Source organism: Orcinus orca, chromosome 18 (assembly GCF_937001465.1).
Source record: "Orcinus orca chromosome 18, mOrcOrc1.1, whole genome shotgun sequence".
NCBI lineage: Eukaryota > Metazoa > Chordata > Mammalia > Artiodactyla > Delphinidae > Orcinus > Orcinus orca.
The window spans coordinates 72,660,648-72,686,704 of NC_064576.1; the positions used below are offsets into that span (position 1 = coordinate 72,660,648).

At 38.4% G+C, this 26,057-nt stretch overlaps 1 long non-coding RNA gene across 1 annotated transcript in view; it reads left to right on the top strand.

The window, feature by feature from the left end:
- The window catches only part of LOC117197465 (uncharacterized), a 44,927-nt gene continuing 18,870 nt past the window's right edge, over positions 1–26,057 (top strand). The window contains exons 1-4 of the long non-coding RNA XR_007473104.1: positions 1–15; positions 1,454–13,270; positions 13,493–16,265; positions 19,982–20,092. This is a non-coding gene — a long non-coding RNA (uncharacterized LOC117197465). The remainder of the gene's footprint in view (positions 16–1,453; positions 13,271–13,492; positions 16,266–19,981; positions 20,093–26,057) is intronic.

The window sequence follows — 26,057 nt, forward strand, 5'->3', positions numbered from 1 at the left end:
GGGACCGAGGGCGCCGTAAGGGGGTGTGGGCTGGAGGAGGGCGGGGGAGGGGAGACGCGGTTGTTCACTCTGTTCGTTATCAGCCCCGACCGCTTGTGCGGCGTTGGGAGATGGGCAGTGTACTTTGCTGGATGCATCGCCCTGTTCGTCCAAAATCTCTTTGAGGTCGAGATTACGTTTTTCATAAGGGCAAACGAGGCCCAGGTGGAATGAGTGATTCGCGTGCAGTCATCCAGCTAGTGAGGCAAATGTGGAAGCCAAAGCTTTTGCCGGTTTGCTTTTATTTTTTTAAATTACTTATCGAAGGCCAGCTATGTTCAGGACTCCGGGCTGAGACTAAGAATACAGAAATGAACAGGCTCGTGTGGTTCCTGGGCTCCAGCAGTAGAGGAACTCTTGGGGTGGGCAGGGTGACAACTAAGTAAGTATGATATCAGTGACCTTTGAGGGCTTTTACTATGTTGTAACACAATTCTAAGTGCTGTACGTGAACTATCTCCTTTAACTCTTTGAATAATCTTATGAAGTGAGTTCTACACTTACCTCAGTTTTACAGGCGCTGAAAGCAAGACATAAAAGAGTTTAAATAGATATGACCAAGGACACATAATCTATTATAGTTACAGTCATACACTATACTCTGTTGCCTTCCAAATGTGATGTGATAAAACGGACTCACGCGTTGTCACCATGTAATGGAGCTAATTTAAGGAATCCTTGGGCTGGCAGTCAAGGTATAAGAGTGAATTAGAGAGGAGAGAATATGAAAGACATTGCTGGTAGATTTGCTTGTGCAAAAGCTCAAGTGGGAAAGAAGGCCTGTGTGGCTAAATTTCAGTGAGTAAGGTAGAGAGGAGTGTGAGATGAGGCTTAGGAGATGGAGGCAGATTTATCGTGGAGGCCCTTGTGTGCCAGATTAAGGATGAGGCTTTATCTTTAAAAAGACATTGAAGGGTTTTAAGGAGGGAGGTCACAGGGTTGTATGTGTTAGGCAGCGCATGACAGTAGATACTGTCATGGATTCCACAACCTTGAACTTTTGCGATAATCCACATTTTGAGTATTGTGCACTGCTGTCCTTATGTGTTTTCTTCTCACTCTTCAGAATGTCCATGTTTACCTTGAGATTTGAGATCGAGTGTTTCATTTGCATCCTTTTCCTTTCAGTTCCACCTAAGGAGAAATTTTAAAACTGCATCTTTATTTATTTCTTTAATTTAATTTTTATTTTATGTTGAGGTGTAGTTGATTTACAGTGTTGTGTTAGTATCAGGTGTACAGCGAAGTGGTTCAGTTATACAGACACATATATCCATTCTAAAACTGCATCTTTTTAAAAAAGTTTTTTTTAATGTTTGTTGATTGCTCACAGTTCAGTCATTAATTTTTTTTTTTTTTTTTTTTTGGTACGCGGGCCTCTCACTGTTGTGGCCTCTCCCGTTGCGGAGCACAGGCTCCAGACGCTCAGGCTCAGCGGCCGTGGCTCACGGGCCCAGCCGCTCCGCGGCATGTGAGATCTTCCCGGACGGGGGCACGAACCCGTGTCCCCTTCATCGGCAGGCAGACTCTCAACCACTGCGCCACCAGGGAAGCCCAGTCATTAAATATTTGTTGAGCATTGGCTTGATACTAGATTCTGGAGCTAAAGAGAAGAAAAAGCCATTTCCCTGTACTTGAGATGCTTTTGTTTTCCTGGGGCAATAGACGCATAAACAGGTATTTAAAATGCGCTGTGGTCAATGCTTAATAGAGAAAGGAGCTGGATCAGGTTGGGAACAGGGAAAGACGGCACTTGAAGAAGAAACTTGGAAAGGTGAGGATTTGAAGAAGGGCATGTTTGAAGACTGTTTCCATGTGGCTGGAGTTCTGGGTGAGTAGGTGGACCAAGATGATATGAGACTGGAGGGATTGGTCAGAGCTGATGTGAAGGGCCCTTGGATGGTGTGCTGAGGTTTGGGGCTTTTTCTTACAGGGAACAGGGGATGATGGAGGCCTTGTCATAAACACTTGACATTAAAAAAAAAAAATTATTGTGGTGGCAGCATGAGGGATATATGCAATCAGGAGGAACCAGACACCAGAATACCACCTAGAGCATTGCAGTAGTTCAAGGCAGAGACGATAAAGGTATAAATGAAGGTGGCACAGCATCTTGGAAAGACTTTGAGAAGCAGCGAAAAGGAGGGATGACCCTGAGAAACATAGACTGTAAGGGGCAGCCAGAGGGAGGGGAGCCTGCCACGGAGACAAAACAGAAATGGTCAGAGAGGCAGAAGGAAAAGCAAACTGCTGTCTTAGAATCCAAAGGGGAAGAAAGTGCTGAGGGGTTGAAAACAGTTCCAAAGAGAGGTTAGAAAGTGGTTTTAAAATAGCTTAAAAAAATCACGAAGTCTTAAAAATGGGCCTTTGGTGACCAATGTGAAGGCAAAAGCAAGGAGAAAGATCACCTCGTTTTGAGCAGCTCACACATCATTATAGCATCAGTTAATACAAGACAGTGTTGAGTATGCTAAAGTAATGTGAAGAATTAGATTAGATTTGATTCTAGAATGGTTTGATATCATTGCTTAAGCTTTGTGTATGTTATATAGTTTGGAGGATACAATAATAATAGTTAACATCTGTTATGTGTCAGGCCCTGTTCTTAGTTCTTTACGTATGTCATTTCAGTTAATCCTCAATTACTGTATGATGTAGGTCCTACTATACCCACATTTTAAATAATAAGCCTTGTTATGTGCCTTGTATGAGAACAAGTACCCCATTTTACTTTACTTTTTGTTGTCTTTCTTGACTTTACTCTTAGGCCTCTCTGGCAGAAATACTTGTGGAAAGTATGTTGTTGAATGTAGAAAAAACTCCCATCTAAACTGCAGGCCGGTGATGAAACATGGTTGAGAAGCATGCGAATGAGTCCAGCCAAACGAGCTGAGCTGGTTATTAGGAGATGTAAAAGCGTGCCGAGTTGAAAATCCCCATGACTTTGGTTGAATCCTCTTCCCTCCAAAAGAAGAGAAAGGGTGGAGCAGAGCAGGTGCTGCACTTCGAGAAGAGGTAGTTGAGTGATAATGTTAAGAATCAGCAGTAACTGTCGGCAGCAAGAGGTCGCGTCGACATTTTCTTGCCCTGTGAGTCAGCGAAAGTGGGAGAAAGAGCAGATACCACTGGACAAGCGTTTGAGGAAAGTGGCATCATCTTTGAGAAAGCTAGGTTTTAGCCAGGGCTGAGACGTGCAAAGATCTTGTAGCAAAGTAAAAAATACCGGGAAGTTTGGTTGCATGTTCCAAGGGACACAGTGGCAGGGGTTTGTGAAGGGAAGACGAGTGAGTTCAGGGGGCTCGGGGCCCGAGCAGGTAACAGTAGCAGAGGAGTGCATGGGGCAGAGAAGTTAATTCTCTCCTTTTTGCCCTCATGCAACCTATGTGCCCTTCGCCATAACCTCTAGCACTCAGTTGTGTTGATCTGTGGCCACATCTATCTGTTTCTCTCCCACAAGCTCCTACAGTCAGGGGCGATGTCTCACACATTATCATATCTGTACCTTGCACATAGAAGGCACTCAATAAATGTTTATTAAATGAAAAGTGGGGGAAAAATGGATGAATGGATACTTGTGCCTAATAGGTGAGACTGACTAATATGGTTGGGAAATAGGCTGGAGGTAGATATGGGCGATCCAAGATAACTTATTTGGAGACGTTTCCAGAAGCACCCTCCTGGGCCTGGAGCCCAACCTGAAAGCTCAGGACGGTAAGCCAAGGCCCTAAATCCTTGTCTGGTTACAGTTATGCCCTTTCCCCCAGGGCTAGACTCAACAAAAACTGGCATCCCACCGCAAAGTCTACAGTTCTGACAACCTCTAACATCAGGAGTGTGTGTGTGTGTGTGTGATGTGCCCAGCCTTCCTCTCCCCCGCCAGCTACCAATTCTGGCCAGGCCCACTTGGCCTCTCTCCCTCCCAGCCTCTGTGGCCACTTCTTCTCAGCCAGATGGATTCTGCAGAGCTTTGAAATCAGAATGGGGGGATTTGGAGAGGGGCTGGCGGCAAGGGTCGGTGGTGATGGTTTTCCCTCCGCGTTCAGGGTAGAAGAATGAGGGCCCCATTGTCTGAGAGATATGGGAGGGAAAGTAATTCAATGGGTGTGGAAAGTTTGTAAGACATATTCTCTTCAAGTTACCTAAAACTTAGAATGTTGTATTAAGTGTAAATTTCAGAAATTGCTCCCCTACAAGGTTTGGCAATAGAGTACAAATCTCGACTAGGAAGCAAGTTACTGTGTTTCAGAGGACCTGAAAAGAATCTACAAATTATAAAGAGTACATCCAGATCCTTTTTAAACTATCTGAATTCTTACAGTGTTGGGAAAGGTTCAATGTGCTTAATTTAAGATAAATCCTATTTACACATTTTTCTTTGCAAGTCCCTTTATAAGTGTTAAGAGATGGAGGAATACATTACATCGAGTTTATTTGACAGACGCTTCTCTTTAACCCTAAGAGATGTTTCATATTTCTTCTGAAGTACTTTGCTGACTATGATTTCAGTTGGAGCTGCTTTTAAAAGAGTGTCCTCTGATTATGAAAAGCTGGGTTTTGGTAGTACTTACTAAAGTTGACTCTTTTGAATCCAGGAGTTTTGTTTTACATCTGCGTTGCATCAGACACAGCTGAGGTTAGCGTTCCATTTTTCCATGCTTTCATAGCCCTGTTTCAGGTCTGTGTTTTTAGGAAGCGGTTTGTATTTTCAGCATAGAGGGTCTTTATTCATTTGCCTGTGGAGCATGCATCTTGTAGATTATATGCAATGAATTTTAAATTCTAGACCTGTTTCTTTCACCCTTCATTTGCCAGCCCACGTGTAGGAGCATAGAATCATTTTAATATTAACTAAAAATTTAATTCAGAAGGCATATCTGCCAGAAACATTGTACAGTGCCTTACAAAGCCTAGTATATTATAGCCATATGCTTGTTGTTTTCTACTTGGACGCTGTTTTTGAATACTAGTGTCAGTGTTCCCCTCCACTGGCATGAATAATTGAGAGGGGAAGTTTTTGTATTTTTGAAAATTCAAAAATTTATTCCTTGAAGACAAAGACTTGAGAGAAAATTTGCCTATATTCAAAGCACACTAGAAGGTTATCTCAGAAGCAATTTACATTAATCTTATTTGGAATCAGAAAGCTGAAAAAGACAGCCTAAGTCACTCTGATTGTATGATTGGTTTATTTCACTGTTTTTCTTTCTGGAAGCAATGCATGCTCACTGCAGAAAATTAGAAAACAACAAAAGGCAAAAAGAAGGGAATGGAGAGCAGAGATAACCACTGTGAATGCACCAGATCTGAGACATTCTTTTATATGACAGAATATATCTATTTATCATTTTGAAGAAAATTGAGTGACTCCATTTTCTAAGTGAGCTGGGAAGTTTTCTCTTGGCTTTTTTCATGACCATGTTATTACTTAGTAAAATATGTCATTTTGAAGCCTTAGAAAACACCCTTCCTTTACTTCTTCAAGAGTGGTGAATTACACGTAGGCTATTTACTCAACATTTTTCATCCTGTCAGCATGGTTGGATGCCAAATGGCTGTTCTGATTTTTGAAGGTATGTTTTTTTGGTACTTGGCCAGGGAAATCATAACTCTTAAAATGCTCCGTAGCCCTAACCATACAATTGGATTTATGGACAGATATTATGTTCCATGTTTTGTTGTTTTCTCACTGTTTTAGTGTCTGGGATTGATGCCAAAGGCCATTCAGCCTCACTCCATTTATTAAATTAGAGTGTACAACTAAGTTTACACAATGGAGTTTAGATGGGAAAAGAAAGACCTTGTTTATCATTCTACTTAGGTATCTTTACATCAGCGAGAAAGGAAAGTATTCCCTCTAAAATATCTCAGTGAAATCTCCTGAGCAATAGGGTATCATAGTTAACGGAAGTAATTACCCGACGCCTGAGCCACAAGAACTCCTTGCTTTATTCCAAAACATCTTCTCTACTGCTGCCAAGGATGCTTTGTCCCCTAAAATTCAAATCTGTGGCTTCCCTCCTTAAAGCCCTTCACTTGCTCCTGGTTCCTGCCCTTCAGGATTAATTCCAGACTCTGTCCAATGGCAAACAGGCCTTCGGTGATCTGACTGCCAACCTTATTCTTAAATCCTTTACGGTAGTCATATTAAATTACTTGCAATTCTCTGAAAATGTCACTGCTTTCATGCCCCTGCACTTTTATTCCTGTTTTCCCCTCTTTCTGGAATGCTCTATTGCACTGTCTCAGCTCAGCGTCACTTCCTCTGTGACATTTTGCCTGACTGTGCTCTGCCCCAGCGCCCTCCCCCTTCCTGGGAGAGGGGACCCTTTGTGCCCCATCACATATACATACTTGTTTCACTGCATCTGTAACACATTGTTGCACTTGTTTGCACATGTGCCTCTCCTTGTCTTTTTCAAAGCTTTTTAGTCTGCAAACCCCATTCACCATCTTTTGGGAGCTGATATATCCTTTTGAAGTTTTCATCTTTCTTTAGGAACATTGTAATAGCCTTTCAGCTTGCCTGCCCCCCTCCATGCTCACCTGCTCCCTGATTTCACTCTCCATGCCATCTCCAGAGTACTGTAAGCTCAGTAAATGATGGATGGTGTTTCAAAGGTCTGATGGGGACTGGGTAGAATTAGCCTCAGGGCACGATTAACATGGGTCTAATTTATTTCCTATATCAAGGTTGCCTTGACCCTAGCACTGCCAGGGGCTGTGAGAAACTAGGTGAGGAGTCAGGTGCAGACAGCCGCAACTTGCATGGGTTGGGCGTTCAGGGGTGTGTTGCTGGGGCTTCCTTGGGGTCCTGGCTCAGAGTGGTAATGAAGTCAAAAGACACTGTCCAGTGACCACAAGTCGTAGCAGAATTCTTTGTTTGGAGCTGAGAGAGACGTACAGTGTGGGAAATACAAAGAGCAACAGGAATCAGTCGTTTCAAAATATATCCCCTGAGAATCTGAAATTTCAAAATACTGTGGTTTGTGTGTGATTACTTGGAATACAAAGTAATTCCTTTGCCACTGTATTTGTTAAAGGGTTTTGAGACATTTTCTAAAAGAAAACAGTGATTCAGAATGTATAAATTCGTATTTCTGCCAACAAAATTGATCTGATGGGTTAGAAGTGATGGCTCATTGTCGCTTTAGTTTGTGTCTTCCTGATTGCTAGTAAGATTAAGCAACTTTTCATGTTTATTTATCATTTAGATTTGCTTTTCTGGAAATGCTTGTTCACACAGTCTTTGCTCATTTTTCTACCGAGTTTTCCTTCTTCCTATAAATTTGTAGGTGCTTGTTATATACTATAGATATTAACCTTTGTCTTATGCATTAGAAATATTTCCCACAATCTGTTGTAATATTTTTCTTTTGTTTATGGTATCTTTGACCTAAACATTTTAAATAAATGTCTCTTTTCCTTTACAACTCTCTGGCTTACTGTGTCAGTTGAAAATGTTTCCCTGACTCCTAGTGTATAAAGTTATTCTCAAATTTTATTCTACAATAGTTTTTCACCTTTTGCTTTTAATTCATATGGAATTTATTTTTGAATATGGATTAAGGTAGGAGTCTGATTTTATTTTCCTTTAGAGGCTATGTTAAAATCTTGCTTGTACTAAGATACATTTTGAGACTCTCCATTCTAATGATCTAATTATTTTTCCAAATAACCAAGTTAGGTAACATTCATTGGGCATATCTGTGCCAAATACTGTCCTAAGCACTTTACATATTTCAGCTCATTTAATCCTGGCAGTAACATTGTAGGTCAATTTTATTATTCCACATGAACTTTAAAATGCTTTCATCAAATAAAAAGAAACCCATCGGGATTATGATTAGAATTACATTAGATTTATACAGTAATTTGGGGGAAATTAACATGTTTTGTATCCTTCAATAATATTTTGTAAATTTTATCATATGTCTTAAACCTGTCTTGTCAAATTTAGCCTTAAGTATTCTGTACTTTTATCAGTGTTAGAAATGGAATATATGTTTTTTTCATTTTCACTTCTCTCTGGCTATTCCTATAAGCATTCTTACCGATGCAGTAAGAATAGTGTGTCTGTTATGCAGCTTAGGGTCAATTATGCCGCAGTGGCAAGCTGAACTCTTGGTAGTATAGAACAACAAATAATTTTCTGCTCACTCTACGTGCCCACCACAAGCTGGCAGCATCTCCTTCACATCATCTTCACCCTGGGACCCAGGCTAATGGAGTAACTGCTGTCAGGCACATTGCAGCCTTGGCGTAGAGAGAAAGGAATCAAGGGACAGCGTCTTCTGGCTCATAAAGCTTCTACAAAGAAGTGCCCCATGTCACACCCCTCCCCCCCTTATGTTCTTAAGCCAGAGCAAAGCACAAGCCCATATCTGACACTGAAGTGTCAAGGATGCATAATCCTCCCACGGGGAAGGGCCCTTCAAGTCACAATACCAAGCCTGACGTCAGTGGGATGGAGATAAGTAATATTCCAACACGAAGGGCAGCAAATGTTTTGATCAGTAATACAATCTATCACAGTGTTTTGTTTTTACATTGGCAAGATTGAGAAATCCTAGAAAATGAAACTTAGGTAATAGATATCACTGTTCAACAATATCCAGTCCCTGTCTCCTTCCAAGTTTGCAAGATTATACTTTCTTGTCTCTTAAAATTATACACAGCCATCTGACTAATCCTGGCCAGTGAAAATATGAGTGGAACTGATGTGTTTCACTTTGCATGGAAGCACTGAGGAGTTGGAGCATGATTCCCCACGTTATCTTCCCTGCCATATTGGTTGTGGAAGTATGTGTTGATGCGGAAGTACCAAAAGACCAATGTAGCTAGAATGCTGGGCCATTGTATAGAAGACAGTTAGGCCACCCAGGTGAAGAGCTTATGATTTTAAGTTCTGAGATTTAAGGGGTTTTATTTGTTTTTTGGTTTGTTTGTTTTAATGCAACATAGCCTAGCCTATCCTGACTAATACAACATACCTATTTTACATATTTTAACAAAAAACGTGTGTGTGTGTGTGTGTATTCATTGATCCATATTGTTATGTAGGACAAAGTTCTTTAAGGATTGGTCCAGTGATTTGGATGCCATAATATGGCATAAACCACATTCATAATGCATCCTGTACAGTTTCCAGTTTGGATTTCTCTACCATGGATCAAGAACTTTAAAATACTTGGAGAAAAATAGAAATACAGAATCTTACACCTTCCCCTTAATCTTTTATAATTGTCACACCCAAACCAACAGCATTTTTTGTAACTTTGTTTAATCTTTCTAAAGCAGACAACTTAGTTTTCATAAAAACAATTCATCCTTTTCACATTATTGTTTATTGGATTCAGTAATATTTCTTTAAATTACTTATTTATAATAATAGTACAACTGTCGTAAAAATGTTTAGGAGCAAGCACAACTGGATATTAGTAAGTGTACAGTCAACTGGTGAAAGTGGAATAAATGGTTATTTCACAAGGTGAGAACATTTATCGTGCTGTAGCTAATAATCTGTAGGTTTTACAGATGAAATTGAGAGCCTCATAAGTCCCAAGGGTCATTTAAAGAGAAGTGAATTAAGAGAGCTTCTGTACTCTTTGTACTATATTTCTATGCATGCAGGTACTAATTTGTATATGTATGTGTCTCTGTCTGTTTTATTTATCTTGTGTCCAGCCACATTACTGAATTATCTTATTAATTCTAGTATGCTTTTTTTCTTTGTTTGGCCGTGCCCCGTGGCATGTGAGATCAATCAGAAATCGAACCCACAACCCCTGCATTGGAGGTGGGGTGGAGTCTTAACCACTGGACTGCCAGGGAAGTCCCTTTTTTTTTCTTTTTTAAAAATTTTTTGTAGTATGCTCTTTTTAAAAAAACTTTTTAATAATTTTATTTTTTTATACAGCAGATTCTTATTAGTTAACTATTTTATACATATTGGTGTGTACATGTCAATCCCAGTCTCCCAATGCATCCCACCACCACCACCCCACCACCCGCCGCTTTCCCCCCTTGGTGTCCATATGTTTGTTCTCTACATCTGTGTCTCTATTTCTGCCTTGCAAACCGGTTCAACTGTACCATTTTTCTAGATTCCACATATATGCGTTAATATATGATATTTGTTTTTCTCTTTCTGACTTACTTCACTCTGTATGACAGTCTCTAGGTCCATCCACGTCTCTGCAAATGACCCAATTTCGTTCCTTTTTATGGCTGAGTAATATTCCATTGTATATATGTACCACATCTTCTTTATCCATTCATCTGTCGATGGGCATTTAGGTTGTTTCCATGACCTGGCTACTGTAAATAGTGCTGCAGTGAGCATTGGGGTGCATGTGTCTTCTTGAATTATGGTTTTCTCTGGGTGTATGCCCAGTAGTGGGATTGCTGGGTCATATGGTAATTCTATTTTTAGTTTTTTAAGGAACCTCCATACTGTTCGCCATAGTGGCTGTATCAATTTACATTCCCACCAACAGTGCAAGAAGGCTCCCTTTTCTCCACACCCTCTCCAGCATTTGTTGTTTGTAGATTTTCTGATGATACCCATTCTAATGTAGTATGCTCTTTTTAAAAGCATTATCTTGCAGTCTCTAAATAGGTTATCAGCAAAAGATAATTTAATTTCTCTTTCAATTTTATGTTGTTTCCTTTTCTTACTGCACTTGTTACAACCTCCAAAACGAGTAAATAATGGTGTAAATAATGGTGATAGTAGGTATTATGATTCAGGTCCGTCTAACTGAATTTTGGTCAAAAGAATGTGGGTGGAAAAGATTTACCACACTTCCGGTCTTACCTCAGCCTGCCATGTGGTTCTCCACTCTGTCTTCCCTTCTCTGCCATTCAGATGCAAAGGACTTGGTGGAGAATTCTGAGGTCCTCGAAGATGGCAGAGCCACTGATGGAAATATCCTGGGTCTCTGAATAACTGTCTGTAGGAGAGCTGCATTGCTGACCCACACTGGATTATGATGTGATGAGAAATAATTTATTATGTGAAGCCACTGAGGTTTGGGGCTCTTTGTAAGATAAGCTAGCCTATGCTAGTAGTACATCTTCTAATAAGATTTTAGGTAGAGTTTATATTTGGAATGACTGCTCACCTTTTTCAGATGGCTTTTAATCATCTATTTATATAAGCATTTTCTTCATTAATTTGCTGGTGCAATGAATTATGTTGACAGATTTCTTAATATTGAACCAGCCCTGTATCCCTGGAATAACCCTACTTGGTTGTAATACATTTTTCTTTTGTTATTCCAAAATACTCTATTTCCTAAGATTTTATTCAGAATTTTTGCACTAGTAATCTTAAGTGAGGTCATTCTATATTTTCTTTCATTGTACTGTTTTTTAAAAAATCAGATTAAGATTTTGCTGGCTTTATGCAATCAAATGTGTAGCTTTCAGGTCTTTTTCTATGGTTTAGAATAATTTTTAAAACTTTGAACTATCTGGTCCTGATGTATGAAAAAGAAGTTTTAAATTATCCCCTTATATTTATAGTTGTACTCAATTTCTCTGTAACTTAAATGTATTATTTTGTTTTGCCTGTTTTTAACCCTTGTAATAACAAAATCGTAAGGTATATTCATCATTCATCCGAGACTTCCAGTTTTTACTCAGCAGTGTTTTTGGAATACATCCATGTTGATATACAGTTGATTCATTTTTATTATTGTATAATATTTCATTGTATAGACACACCATTTTAAAAACTCTATTCTACTGGTTCATTGGATTATTTCCACTTTTTGCTAATATAAATAGTGGTAATATAATTTTTCTGTACAAGTCTGTTGGTGCAAGAGTTTCTCTACCAGGAGCTGAATTGCTACATTGTAGACTTACAGCTACTAGATAATACCAAAATGTTAACCAAACTGGTTGAAGTAATTTACATTCCAGCTAATAAACTTTCTGTTTCTCCACATTCTTGCCAGTATTTGGTCTTAATCAACTTTTGCATTTTTCTCAGTCTGTTGGGTACAAAATTATATCTCATTGTGGTTATAATTTTCATTTTCATATCTACTTTTGAAATTGAGTGTATTTTCACATTATTGGCCAGTTCATGTTTTCTTTCCTATGAAATGCCTGTTCACATCTTCTGCTCATTTGTCTATTAGTTTGTCTTTTTTTATTGATCTGTAGGTCAGCTGTAGGTTTTTGATAAACATTCTTAAATATAATTAAACTTATCGATATTTTCCTTCAGAAATTTTCAGAGTTACCTTTCACATTTTTTTACATGTCCCTAATGTAACTGTAATTGTATACACATACAGAAATATACATAACACATATTGGGTGAGATAAGGATCTAATTTCTTTTATTTTCCCCTTATGTATTATCCCAGCTCTTTTCATACTGAGAAATCCATCATTTTCTCCACTCGTCTGCAATGCTAGCTTTGCCAAATATCTGTTTCTGGGTTTCTGGGTTCTCTTTTCTGTTCTATTTGTTAGTTTGTCTATCTCTGCAAGTTCTGTATTGTCTTAATAACTATAGCATTTTTTAAAATTAATTAATTAATTTTATTTATTTATTTATTTTTGGCTGCGTTGGGTCTTCGTTGCTGCCCACAGGCTTTTTCTAGTTGGGGTGAGTGGGGGCTACTCTTTGTTGCGGTGCGCGGGCTTCTTATTGTGGTGGCTTCTCTTGTTGCGGAGCACGGGCTCTAGGCGTGCGGGCTTCAGTAGGTGTGGTGCCCAGGCTCAGTAGTTGTGGCTCGTGGGCTCTAGAGCGCAGGCTCAATAGTTGTGGTGCATGGGCTCAGTTGCTCCACGGCATGTGGGATCTTCCTGGACCAGGGATCGAACCCATGTCCCCTGCATTGGCAGGCGGATTCCTAACCGCTGCACCACTAGGGAAGTCCCAACTATAGGTTTATGATATGTCTTGATCTATGATAGGACAAGACTTTCTACTTCCTTCTTTAGAAGTAACTTGTCTATCTTTGGCACTTTGCTCTTTCATTTAAAGTTGAGTTAGTTAAAGAGGTTATTTGGATTTTTATTGAATCTTTAGAGTTTGGGGAAGATTGACAACTTTAATGGAAAAGATGGAACTTCTTCATTCATACAGTATATTCTTCATTTACTTAGGTGTTTTTACATATATTTCCATAAGATTTTATAGCGTTCAACATGAAGTTTCTTAAATATTTGTGTTGGATTTATTCCTAGATATCTTATTTTTTGTGCTATTGTAAATGGTATCCTTTTTTTTTTTTTTTTTTTTGTGGTACACGGGCCTCTCACTGTTGTGGCCTCTCCCGTTGTGCAGCACAGGCTCCGGACGCGCAGGCTCAGCGGCCATGGCTCATGGGCCTAGCTGCTTCGCGGCATGTGGGATCTTCCCGGACCGGGGCACGAACCCATGTCCCCTGCATCGGCAGGCGGACTCTCAACCACTGCGCCACCAGGGAAGCCCAATGGTATCCTTTTAAAGTTAAAATTTGCAGCTATTTTGCTGGTATATAGAAATGCAAAGAAATGCAATTAAGTTTTGCCTTTGACCCTATATCTAGCAACCTTGATAAATTTTCTTATTTCTTATAAGAAATAAGATTCTTTGAGTTTTCTACATAGGCAGTCATTTAACTTGTAAATAATGCTAATTTGGTTTCTTCCTTTCCAGTCCTTATACCCCTTTGTTATTTTTCTTGATGCTCTGCAGTGACTAGAACTCCAGCACAAAGTTGTCAGGAATGGTAATAGCTTATCTCCTTGTCTTAGTCCTTATTTTTAAAGGAAATGCTTTTAACGTTTTTACTGTGGAGTATTATATTTGCTGGAGATGTTTTTGTAGATATCCTTTGTTAGGTAGGCTAAGGATGTTCTATTCCTTTTTAGCTATGAGTTTTCCATTTGTTTGTATTATAAATGCCTTGTAAAATTTTTTTGAATGCTTTTTTTAACCTCTTTTGAAATGACCTTGTTGTTCTCCTCTTTTAATCTGTTAATATGGTAAATTACATTAATAAATTCTCTAATGGTGCAACAATTTTCCATCCTCGAAATAAACCCAACTGATCATTATTTTCTTATATATATAGTTGCTAATGTTTTGTTTAAGATTTTTGCATCCACAATCAAGAATGAAGTTGGACTGTAACTTTTTTCTTGTCTGTTTTTGTATAAAGTTATACTAGACTCATAAAATTAGTTAGGAGATGTTCCTCCTTTTATATTCTCTGAAAGAGTTTAAGATTGGAATTATCCATTCCTCGAATCTTGGTACGTCTGCCTATAAAACTGCCTGGCCCTGGTGTGGGAAAAATTTTCTCTGTGGGAAAAATTTTAACTACTGATAAAATTTTATGAATGATTATAGGCTAGGTGGTAATCAAATTACTTAACCAATTAGGATGGTTACACTAATCAATCAGAAATGACCCTGGCCCTAAGCAAACTGTATGATCATACAGTTGCATATAAGCTAAGTATCAGCCCTTATATTTTAAATTTCAGATTTAAAATTTCTTCTTAAGTCAGTTTTTTAAATTTATGTTGCCAGGAATTTCTCCATTTTACTTAAGTTTTAAGATTTATTGCTAAATTGCTTGTAATGTTTTATCTGGGTAATTTCTGTTATATTTTTGACTTCCTTTTCCATTCTTAAAATTTTACCTGCTTTTTCTCTTTCTTCATTAATTTGCTAAAGGTTTGTCAGTTTTATTAAAATTTTGTCAATGAGCCAACATTTTGCTTTGTTGATCCTTTCTATTGAATGTGTTTTCTGTTTTGTTAATTTTTGCTCTTATTTTTAATTATTTCCTTTATTCAATTCTATTTAGATTTGGGGGGTTCTTTTTGTAATTTCAACTTTTTTATTAATGTAAGTATTATAAAGCTATTCACCTCCTCCATCTACCACTTGAGCTGTATCTCACAAGCTTTCCTATATAATCATTATTGTCGGTTCTAAGTATTTTCTAATTTCGCTTTGCTTTTTCTTTTGTCCCATGAACAATTTAGATTTGTGCTTTTAAATTTCCAAGTGTTTTTGTTTTTGTTATTAATTGTGTAATGGTCAGAGACTGTGGTCTATGAGATAGTGATTCTTTGACATTCGTTGAGATTTTCTCTGTGTGCTAGTATATTGTCAGTTTTTATAATTGTTCCTGTGAACAGAAGTGTATTCTCTAGTTACTGGGTACAGGCATCTGCATATGTTCATTAGACCTGGTTTGTTTCTTGTGATGGTCAAATCATTCATATTCTTACTGATATTTTTATCTTGTCAACTTCTGACAAAGACTTGTTAAATTCTACCTCAGTAATGGTGTATTTGTCCGTTTCTTTTTCTTGTTTTGTCATTTTTTGCTAGATATTTTTTGAAGCTATGCTATTAGAAGTATGCAAGTGTAGAATTGTTTCCATCTCCCTAATGAATTGGACCTTCCTCAATAAGTAATGAACCTCTATCTCTAGTATTGCTTTTTACCTTAAGGTATTTTTTACTTATCTGATAATATATTCACACAAGTTTTCTTTTGGTCAGTATTTATTAAATGTCTTTCTATCTTTTTACTTTCAACTCGTTTATGAACTTATTTGTTTTATGTCTCTCTCATAAACAACATGTAGCAAGATCTTGCTTTTTATCCAATCTGATAAAAAATTTGGTCCACTTACCCTTATTCTTATTTTAATATATTTGGATTCCATTTCTACCATATTTTATGAATTCTGTTCTACTTTTTCTATATTCTTTTTTTATCTCCTTGAATTTTTTTTTGGATTAAGTTTCATGTTTTATTTTTGTCTTATCTGTTTTCTCTTAATCTGTTTTTTCCCTTTATTTGTTTAGCACTTATACCTTTGGTTTTTTTATATTTTACGGGATGTCCTAGACTTTTTAATATATGTGTATGTGTAATTAAGTAAAGTGTATAACTAATCAAATGTGTAATTTAATGTCTTAAGTTAGTGTTTTACCCTCTTGAGCAAAGTACAGATGTTTGAATGCCTTATTTCTATTATCTCCTTCCTACTTATATGCCATTTTTTACTAGCATTTTGATTCTATATTATTTCTTAACCCCATAATTAAGTTATTATTACTGTTATTTAACACAGCCAGTGATTGTTTAGATTTACCCATGTATTCATCATTTTCTTTGCTATTTTGGATCTCTGACCTTCTTTCTGGGATGAGTTTTCTTCATCCTGACATACATCCTATAGAAATTTCTCTGGTGAGTGATAGTAAATTCTCATTTTGTAGTTTGTAAAAAAAGGTTTTTATTTTGCCTTCATTCTTTTTTTTTTTAATAAATTTATTTATTTATTTATGGCTGCATTGGGTCTTTTTTTTTTTTAGTTTATTTTTGGCTGCATTGGGTCTTGGTTGCTGCATGCAGGCTTTCTCTAGTTGTGTCGAGTGGGGGCTGCTCTTCGTTGCAGTGTGCAGGCTTCTCATTGCAGTGTCTTCTCTTGTTGCGGAGCACGGGCTATAGGCGCACGGGCTTCAGTAGTTGTGGCTCACGGGCTCTGGAGTGCAGGCTCAGTAGCTGTGGCACACAGGCTTAGTTGCTCTGCGGCATGTGGGATCTTCCCGGACCAGGGCTCGAACCCGTGTCCCCTGCACTGGCAGGCGGATCTTAACCACTGCGCCACCAGGGAAGCCCTGCCCTCATTCTTGAAAGATAGTTTTGCTGGGTATAGAAAGTTAGGTTGTCGGTTATTTTCACTCTGCATTTTGAAGATATTATTTCACTACTTTCTGGAATCCATATTGCTTTTGATAAGTATGCCCAAAGTCTGTTATTCCCCTGTGAATAGTCTGTATTTCTCTCTCTAACTGCTTTTAAGATTTTCCCTTTGTCTGCATTTGACCACAATGTGTCTTGGTGTGAAAGCCTTTTTATATATCCTGCTTGAAATTTGTTAGGCATATTTCTATGCTAAAACAGGGGAGACACTCAAAAAAAGTCACATTTACCCTTGCCTATCCTTCTGCCCACTGCCACCACCTCCTTTGAACACAGTTATGAGATCTGGAGCTATGAGAATCATCTTCAAATTATGAGGTTACAAACACAAGAATGGAGAAATTGAAGAGAAAGGATCCATGTCCTTGATAACCTCACTGAGCACTGAATTGCCTATCTCTAGGCTTCATGCTATAGTAGGAAAATAATTGCCTTTTTACTTAATGTATACTCTTTAGTCAGGTATTCTGTTACATTCAAAATTAATCTTAAAACATGATCCTTTATTTCTCCTGTGAAGTGCAACAAACATTGTAACAGAGTAAGTGCTCAGTAACATTTTTCAAATGACGACTGATCACTTTGGATCATGTACGTGGAGAAATCTGTGTTTTGTCTTTGAAAATTTCTGAAAATATTGATAAATTTGATTATATTTAAGAATTTTTCATCAAAAACCTATAGCTGACCTACAGATCAATTAAAAAAAAAGGACAAACTAATATCAAATAACCTGCTAAAGTACCAGTCAGTGTTTCTTCTACTACACCATAGCTTGTCAGACCTAGCTGGAGTTTTAGGAACCAGAAATGCAGTCTAAGACGTGTGAAATACATGACTCCTATTTCATCAGGTTTGGTCTGTACTCATTGAGACAAACCATTCATTCTTAGGGAGGAAGAGGCAAAACAGATGAAAATCCAGATTAATCAGAAGATCTGGCTTGAGGGAGTTGCAGGTGTAAGTGGGGATGAGGAGGAAGGAGAGAGTGAGATAGAGGATGAAAGAGAGATCAAAACATCTGGTCCCCTTTACTCTTCTTCTCTCTCCCAATCAGCTCAGCTGTCTTTTAGAAAGTAGACATGTCTTTTGAGAAGGAGCAATCTGCAAGTGAGCTGGAAGCAGAGATGCCATCGATTGACCTGTGGGAAGCTCTCCTGTTCATCCAGTGCTAACTGCATTCTGGGAATACCGACCGCATTATTCAGGCGTGGTTTCCTGAGACAGAACGTGATTGTGTACTGCAGTAGGACACGTAGTGCCCGCGCTCCAGGGAAGCTCTGAAAGCATGTATTAACCTCCTTTCCCCATCACGCAGGCATACTCTCCCAGAATCTAAAGAGCTGGGCTACTTTACTGCAAAAATTCAAATATACTTGAAAAGCTTGTTTCTCTAGTTGAACACTGCCGGGTTTTCACCTCATTCAGTGTAGGGAATCCCACTTCAGGTTCTACACAGAAAGAGAAGTTCCGATGGTCATGGCAGTCACCATAGACTGAGTCATGTTTCTGTAATGAAGATATGAAGCTGCAGTCTGGCTTGGGGTTTGAGAGCTGCTCCTATAGTTGACAAGATTCCCTCCCGGATTCTCCAGGCCCACCCACCTCATGATCCCTGATCGACAGAGCCCAGGCTTCTTAATGGGTCAGAGTGTCATACACATCTTTAAACGATCAAAATGGTCACATCTTAAAATAGAAGAAACAGCAGCCCAGCCGAACCCTCCCCAAGCAACCATTTCTGTCCTGAGGAGGGTTGCAGCTTGACCTGCTGGGGAAGAGAAGGGCTGCCAGTGGGGTATTTGGATTTCCTTCTATTTCCACTATGTCCTGGTCATTAAAATGGGGGATCTCCGCAGAGTTAAAGGTTATTTTACACAGGAAGCAGATTCAGTATTAGTACAACAAATGCCTTCCTTTCTCCAGCCATGGAAGAACTCCACTCAGAGGGAGTCGTGATAAATCAGGGCATCAGCCCTTTCCGCTTGGATACCAATAAGTCTTGCACTTCAAAATTGCTGACCTAAAAAGGATACTTGAGAACGAGCATGTCTTTTTTTTTTTCTTTTAAAGAAAGCAACACCAGAAGCAGTCTCACTTCCTTGTTCACTTAGATGCATGCAAAAAAGAAAAGTGAGTCACTCTGAGTTTCTAACTTTAGTATATAGAAACAAAGCACTGAATCATAAAACTTGTCAGGGAAGACCTAGATATAGTTTTATCTAGATAATGTTCATATTGACAGAGTCTGAAATTCTATTTTTGTGGTAGAGTTATGGAATTGGGGCTACAAGTGTCTACTCACCAATAATTTGCAGATCAGGATGTGACTATAAAAAGCATTCCAATAAAGATACAGCAGGGCCATCTCATAGCACAGTCTACCTTCACTGAGTCAGCCATACTCAGGCCAAAGCTTTTCCGAATCCAGAATTGCAAAGGAACTATGAAATCAACTTGAGGAAAAGCATTGTAGACTTAGTCCAAATATTAAGGTTAATCATGCTGTGGATGAAAGGAAGGGTTTTTAAAAATCACTTATTCAGTCAACTGGAAACTAAATAGAAAACTATGTATGAAACATATTTAATAGATAGGATCCAAGCTCAAGTCTTTCTGCAAACCAAAAACAACTCTCTTGGAAACCTGATATAACAGAATTAGTCTACCCCAAATAATTTATCCTATTTCCTCCCTTTTAAAATAACTAGTCCCCTGCCCTGTCTTCAATACTTTTAAAACATTATCTCTCATAGATATGAACTACCTTTCCAGCTGTTCTGATGGGTTTATAATTACAAACTGTCAATCAGCAATCACAATTACTAATAACAATACCACGAAGTAATTTTTAAAACAACAATAACAACCGAGCTTCCTGACTTCACCATTCTGCCATAATGCCGCCCATTAAAGTAAACTAAGCAAAACAAAGTAATTTGCTGATTCATCGCATTCCTAAACCATGATTTGGGGAGTGTCTGGTGTTCGGAATATTTGCATTACTGCTCTCCCAACCATGAGAGGGTTTTTTTGTTTGTTTTCTGTAAGATTTCCCAGAGTCATGGGATATTTATCACACACTGCAGTTAAATTCAGTCCCAGGTAGGGTTCTGAAGAATGATTGGACCAGCAAAACCCTCTTCAGTATGAATGTTCTGTCATGTCTGCATTTGTCGGGGTCACTCTCTTCCCTGCAGGACCTTCTTCCTTTGACCCCTCGCAGCATGAGGCTGTGGACTGCCCCCTGAGGAGCACTCTACTAAGAACTTCCAGATCGTTCAGTGAGACTATAGCAGAAAGGAACCGAGGTAAAAAGAGAGGTGGTGTGGGATTTCCCTCAACTACTTCTAACATCTTTTAGGCTTCTTGTAAGTGATTTAGGGTCTTGGACACGACCCCTAAATCACTTACAAGTGATTATAACAACAGTTACCACAGAATGCCAGGCCCTGTGCTGAGCCCCCGACCTATGTTCAAACCTTTCAAGTTCATTCCTGTTAACATTTGCCATTTTGCAAATGAGCAAATTACGGCTTAGAAAACTTCATTGCCCAGATCTCCTAAGCCGATGACAGAATCAGTTTGTCAGGCTCTAGAGCTCAAGTTCTTAGCATTTTGCTCTACTTCCTGGGTAGAAAATTCAGCCACAATGCCATAAAAAAACAGAAGTCACCATCTAGCCACATGCAAAATAAATATTAGTTGAAAGCTTTCATAAAAAATAGCGAGCATATTTTGAAGCTCTTTGGAGAGGACACACAGGAGATAAATGAGAAGAACCGTCGTTTCTCTTTGAGTATTTTTGCAGCATTTGGTAGGGCTCACCTGAGAGCTGCAGATTGGAAACAGCCTGATGTTGCACCATCTAAAGTTGCTTCGGCTGATGACAATGGCCTCATAAAAGTAGGGACCACCATTATACACACTCATCTCTTACCGGCCACCCCCAAGTGAACTGAGAGTGTATTTCCATCTTATCCTATTCTGACATGTCGGTCCATAAGTGACTTAACTAGTATTACTGACTTAAAGAAAACCCAGATCCGTAGGTACTTAGGAAAAAGGGGCTTTCATGCTCTAAAAGCCCATTTCTTCCCTTCTTTATTAAAGGTAGCATCGAATCAACACAACAGGAGAGGTGCATTGAACTTGGAAGCAGCTGCATTCCATGATGGGTACAGAAGCCCATTCAATTAATTCCTACTCAGTGCTGCACTGATTACATATTGCCCATACACAAAATAAAGGAAAGCCCAAAGTATTGTCTCTCCCCCATAATTTTAAATAAGATTGAAAGACGTGCCCCCAAAATGCCATTGGCTTGATTCATGTACTGCCTTCAATCAAATCTCAGCATTCCATTCTAAACACGAAGTATATATTTTTAGCGTCAATAAGTAAATTTTCCAGCTCTGTGAATGTGAGGGGTGGGAAGCGTTTATCTTGTTGGGGTCGGGCAATGGAGACTTCTCCTAGCCTCCTTCAAATAGCCACCGAATCCCTTAAAGTGAAAGTACTTGTTACTTGTCTTTAGCAAATAGAACAAACAACAATCCTTTGATCTTTAGGAAGCTCTTTCTTGTTAAGGTAACATTCTGTCTGACTTTTATGTTTCAGCATTCATTGTATATTTAATTATTTTTAAAAGTTTTGTTTTAAACGATTACACTTTTTCATAACTTAAGATAAACACGGGCATGCTTTGTTAAAGATTAAAAATAAATCTCACACGAAACTGCAAAATTGGCAAAGATAATACCACATGGGGTTGGTATGTTCCAAAACACGGTTCTCAGGGGGCCCCTCTAAACACACTGAATTAGAATTCTTGTTCTGAAAAGTTTCAGGAAGCCCCTGACTCTAACCCACCCTTTCCTGAAACTGGTGAAAGTTTGAAAAAAAAAATGACCACTGAAGTGAAAAAAGAAGAATCTCAACACATCAGGGAGGCATGTTTTGTCTTTTTTTAGATTGTTACTGTGTTCAAAAATATCTTGATGCTAACCTTGTAATAGCTTTCGGACAAGGAACACACAGGGATAGCAATTATAAAAACAGGGGTGTTTACATCGCTCAATAAATATGTTATCAAATAACTGCTTTTAAGTCAATGTGAGAATAATTACTAGATCTTATTGCACTGGAAACATCACCTTATTCCAACCTATTCGAGTTTGATTGTAACCTTTTATAAATAAGGGTTCCCTTTTGGAAGTATCAAAATAGAGATAGAGACAGGTTTTCCTTGGTGCCTCATTTTTCAGATTCCCCAGAATCTTTGTTCACTTGCTCTTGCATTTTATTCTTTCTTTCTATTCCAATACATTTCTTCTTTCTGCGGTTGGGAGAGTTGTCTCCACTCATGGATTTGGGACTGGGATGTCTGAAATATTAATGCAGTTCTTGGAGTAGACGGTAGGTGGCGATGAAAAGCCGTGCCTCTCAGCCAGCCATCCTCTCTGGCAGTCCCAAATCAGAAGTGTGAGAACTCTGATGTAATGGGGCAGGGGAGAGAGAGACAGATGGGAACCAGAAAACCTGGGTGTCTACTCCTCCCTTAGACACCCACTTTTATGACTAGGGTCCAGCTTCCTTACTTTCAAATGGAAAACTATTCTACCCCAAGTGAAATTAAATATTCAGACCCGATGAACACTTTGCAGAAGGGTTTTTACTTACTCAGCGCCCATGATGTTACAACTTCTAATATGCCAATGCTGTTTGCTAAAACTAAACAAAGATGTACACATGTGAATTCAATAAAGTATAAAAAGTGGATTTTTTAAAAAAAGTTTAGAATTACAGGAGTCTTTACAGATCTATCCTAGCCTCAGATTCATGGAAGGAAATATTTTCCATAGGGAATCATGAAATAAAAAGGTTTTCTAGGGTTTCTCTAAGAGAACAGTTAGGAAATGAATTGCTCGAAGTTGTCAAGCAGAGCTAGAACTATGGTACTTAGCTCGGAGTGGAATGCGGTAGGCCATCGGAAAGGAATGTGATCTGGGTTTGCTGGAATGAAGTGGGGTTTATTAGTTTTTCTTTCCCAGGACCAAAAGTTGACAACTGGATGGCCTAAATGAAATTGCTGCTATTTCGACAGGGTTGTGGGAATTAGGAGAAAGACTTAGAAAGCTGCAGGTTCAAGCATATTATAGCTCTGGCATTGGGTCACTGAAGTCTGTGAAAAGCAGAGCTAAAAGCAAATTAATTCGGGGTTAAATCTTCATAAAAACTGGAATTATATAATCTTGGAATTAGAGATCATGTGTTCCGACCTCTCTCCCAAAGCAAATATCCCCAGAAGAACGTCTTTGAAAGGTGACCTTGCAGGCATTTTCTGGAACACTTTGAAGAAAGAGCTCTAGCAACTTTTCAGAATACCCCATTCCATTCCTAACCCCCCGATTTCAGCACTTTTTGAACCATGGTGAGGAACCTAGAACGCACAGACATATTTTTGGAGGTCTAAGTGTTCTAAACAAGATCTGCAAATTTTTGTTGTTTTATTTGGACAACAATTGAAAGAGAATTAATATGTAAACATGCCACCGTGACCACTTTTTCCTCATTAGTAAACTTTCTGTTTATGAGCTCCTTTAGGTTTACAGAGAAATTGAGTGAAAAGTTTAGACATACCTCATACCCCCTAACCCCTCCACCTCCAATTTCCCTATGATTAATATCTTATATCAGTGTAGCATGTTTGTTACAGTTGATGAGCCAATATCAATACATTATTATTAATTAAAGTCCATACTTTACTGCTAGGGTTCATTTTTTGTGTTGTACATTCTAGGGATTTTACTTTTTAAATTTTATTTTATTGAAGTATAGTTGATTTACAATGTTGTGTTAACTTCCGCTCTACAGTAAAGTGATTCAGTTATACATATACATTCTTTTTCATATTCTTTTCCATTATGGCTTATCATAGGATATTGAATATAGTTCCCTGTGCTGTACAGTAAGACCTTGTTGCTTATCCATTCTCTGTATAATAGTTTGCATCTGCTAATCCCAAACTCCTAATCCATCCCTCCCTTACCCGTAGGGGTTTTGACAAATGCAATGACCACTTTTTATCTGAGGACCACCAGAGATATTTTCAATCATACTTTTGTTTATGTGTTATGGGACTAGTTCTACTTTAATTGTTTGGGACGAATAAGTAAAGAACAGAGTTGGACTGACAGGCAACAAATGATGTTAATTTTAGTGAAGGAAAGTGACATCATAGTATGCCTCATAAATGAAGGTTTGTCTGTGGTTCAGAAAAAGAAATGTGTTTGGTTTGAGTTATCACAAATTATGCAGTGGTCTACACCTCCCCAAGACAAAAGCCATCATTGGTACCGTATTCGTGTCCTGAAGGTTGATTTTGTTTTGGCAAATGATATCATCTCTCACATTAAAATAAGGCTATTTCAATATTGTTGATATTGTAGTTTGTTTGCTTTTCATTTATACATTTGTAAATGTGGTTTGTTAACTTAATTTCCAGATTTGTATAACCGTAGGCATAAGGACTTATACCTAGTTGTACGCCCCATAATTAAGAAATGCTATAGAGAAAATAGTTGCAAATGATATGACTAATAAAAGGTTAATATCCAAAATATATGATTGAAAGGTGACCTTGCAGGCATTTTCTGCAGCTCATACATACAACTCAATATCGAAAAAAAAAACAACCCGATTAAAAGAACTGTATAAACATTTTTCCAAAGTTTCCAAACATTTATACAGAAGAACTGTATAAACATTTTTCCAAAGAAGACATACAGATGGCCAACAACCACATGAAAAGATGCTCAATATCGCTAATCATCAAAGAAATGCAAATCAAAACCACCACGAGGTACCACCTCACACCTGTCAGAATGGCCATCATCAAAAAAACACAAATAAAAAACGTTGGCAGCCATGTGCAGAAAAGGAAACACTTGTACTTTGTGGTGGGAATGTAAATTGGAGCAGCCACTATGGAAAATAGTGTGGAGGGTCCTCAAAAAACTAAAAACAGAACTACTATATGATCCAGCGATTTCACTCCTGGGTATATGTTTGAAGAAGATGAAAACACTAATCTGAAAAGATATGTGCACCCCATTGTTCACAGTAGCATTAGTTACAATAGCCAAGATATGGAAGCCACCTACGTGTCCCTCAACAGACAAATGAAGATGTGGTATGTACGTATATACAATGGAGTGTTACTCAGTCTTTAAAAAAAAAAAAAAGAATGAAATTCTGCCATTTGCAACAATGTGGATGGACCTAGAGAGTATTATGTTTAGTGAAGTAAGTCAGACAAAGAAAAATGCTCTATGTTATCACTTATATGTGGAATCTAAAAAATAAAACAAACGAATGTATATAACAAAACAGAAACAGACTCACAGATCTAGAGAACGAACTAGTGGTTACCAGTGGGGAGGGTGTGGCAGGCAAGATAGGGGCAGGGAATTGAGAGATACAAACTACTCTGTATAAGATAGATACGCAACGAGGGTTACATGGTACAGCACCGAGAAATATAGCCATTGTTTTGTAATAACTTTAAATGGAGTATAATCTATAAAAATATTGAATCACTGTGTTGTATACCTGAAACTAATATAATATTGTAAATCAACTATACTTCAATGAAAAAAAAGTTATAGAAAAAATATTTGTAAACCCTGGGGATTTTCAAGAATAATTTTTCTCTATGAGGGAGTCTGTACAGGAGTCAGGTTTAAGAAACCCCATTCTAAGCGTGAGAAAATTTTTCCCTATACGGAGTGCAGAACAGCCTCCCTGTGTTTTGTGCACACTCATCCTGGTACTGCCCTCTGATGTCTAATCCTTTACTACACAACAGCCCTCTGAGTATTTAAGAGGAACAACTGCCTGGTTTAAAGCTTCCTCTTTTAAGAGCCAGAAACAGAGTGATATAGACTGAATATATGTCTAATCCCTGGAGGGCAAGGTATAACTCCACCCTCCTTGCACTGATTGTATTGAGAGCTGAGGTTAAGATTTGCTTTTCTCATTTACCAGCCCTCTCAAAAGGGAAGGCAAGGTCAGCCTGGCCTGATTCGTTCTTCGTGAATTCGTGATGATTCTCGGGGCTTCTCCCTGGACTTCTCAGAATGCTCTAGGTCATATCCAGGGTGGATTAAGCTAGAGGGTTAGAGTTTCTGTGATATAGCCTTCTCCCATTTGACCACTGAGACAATGTTTTCCTATAACCAATGTTCTGGCCACTCTATCATTCTATGTGATTTC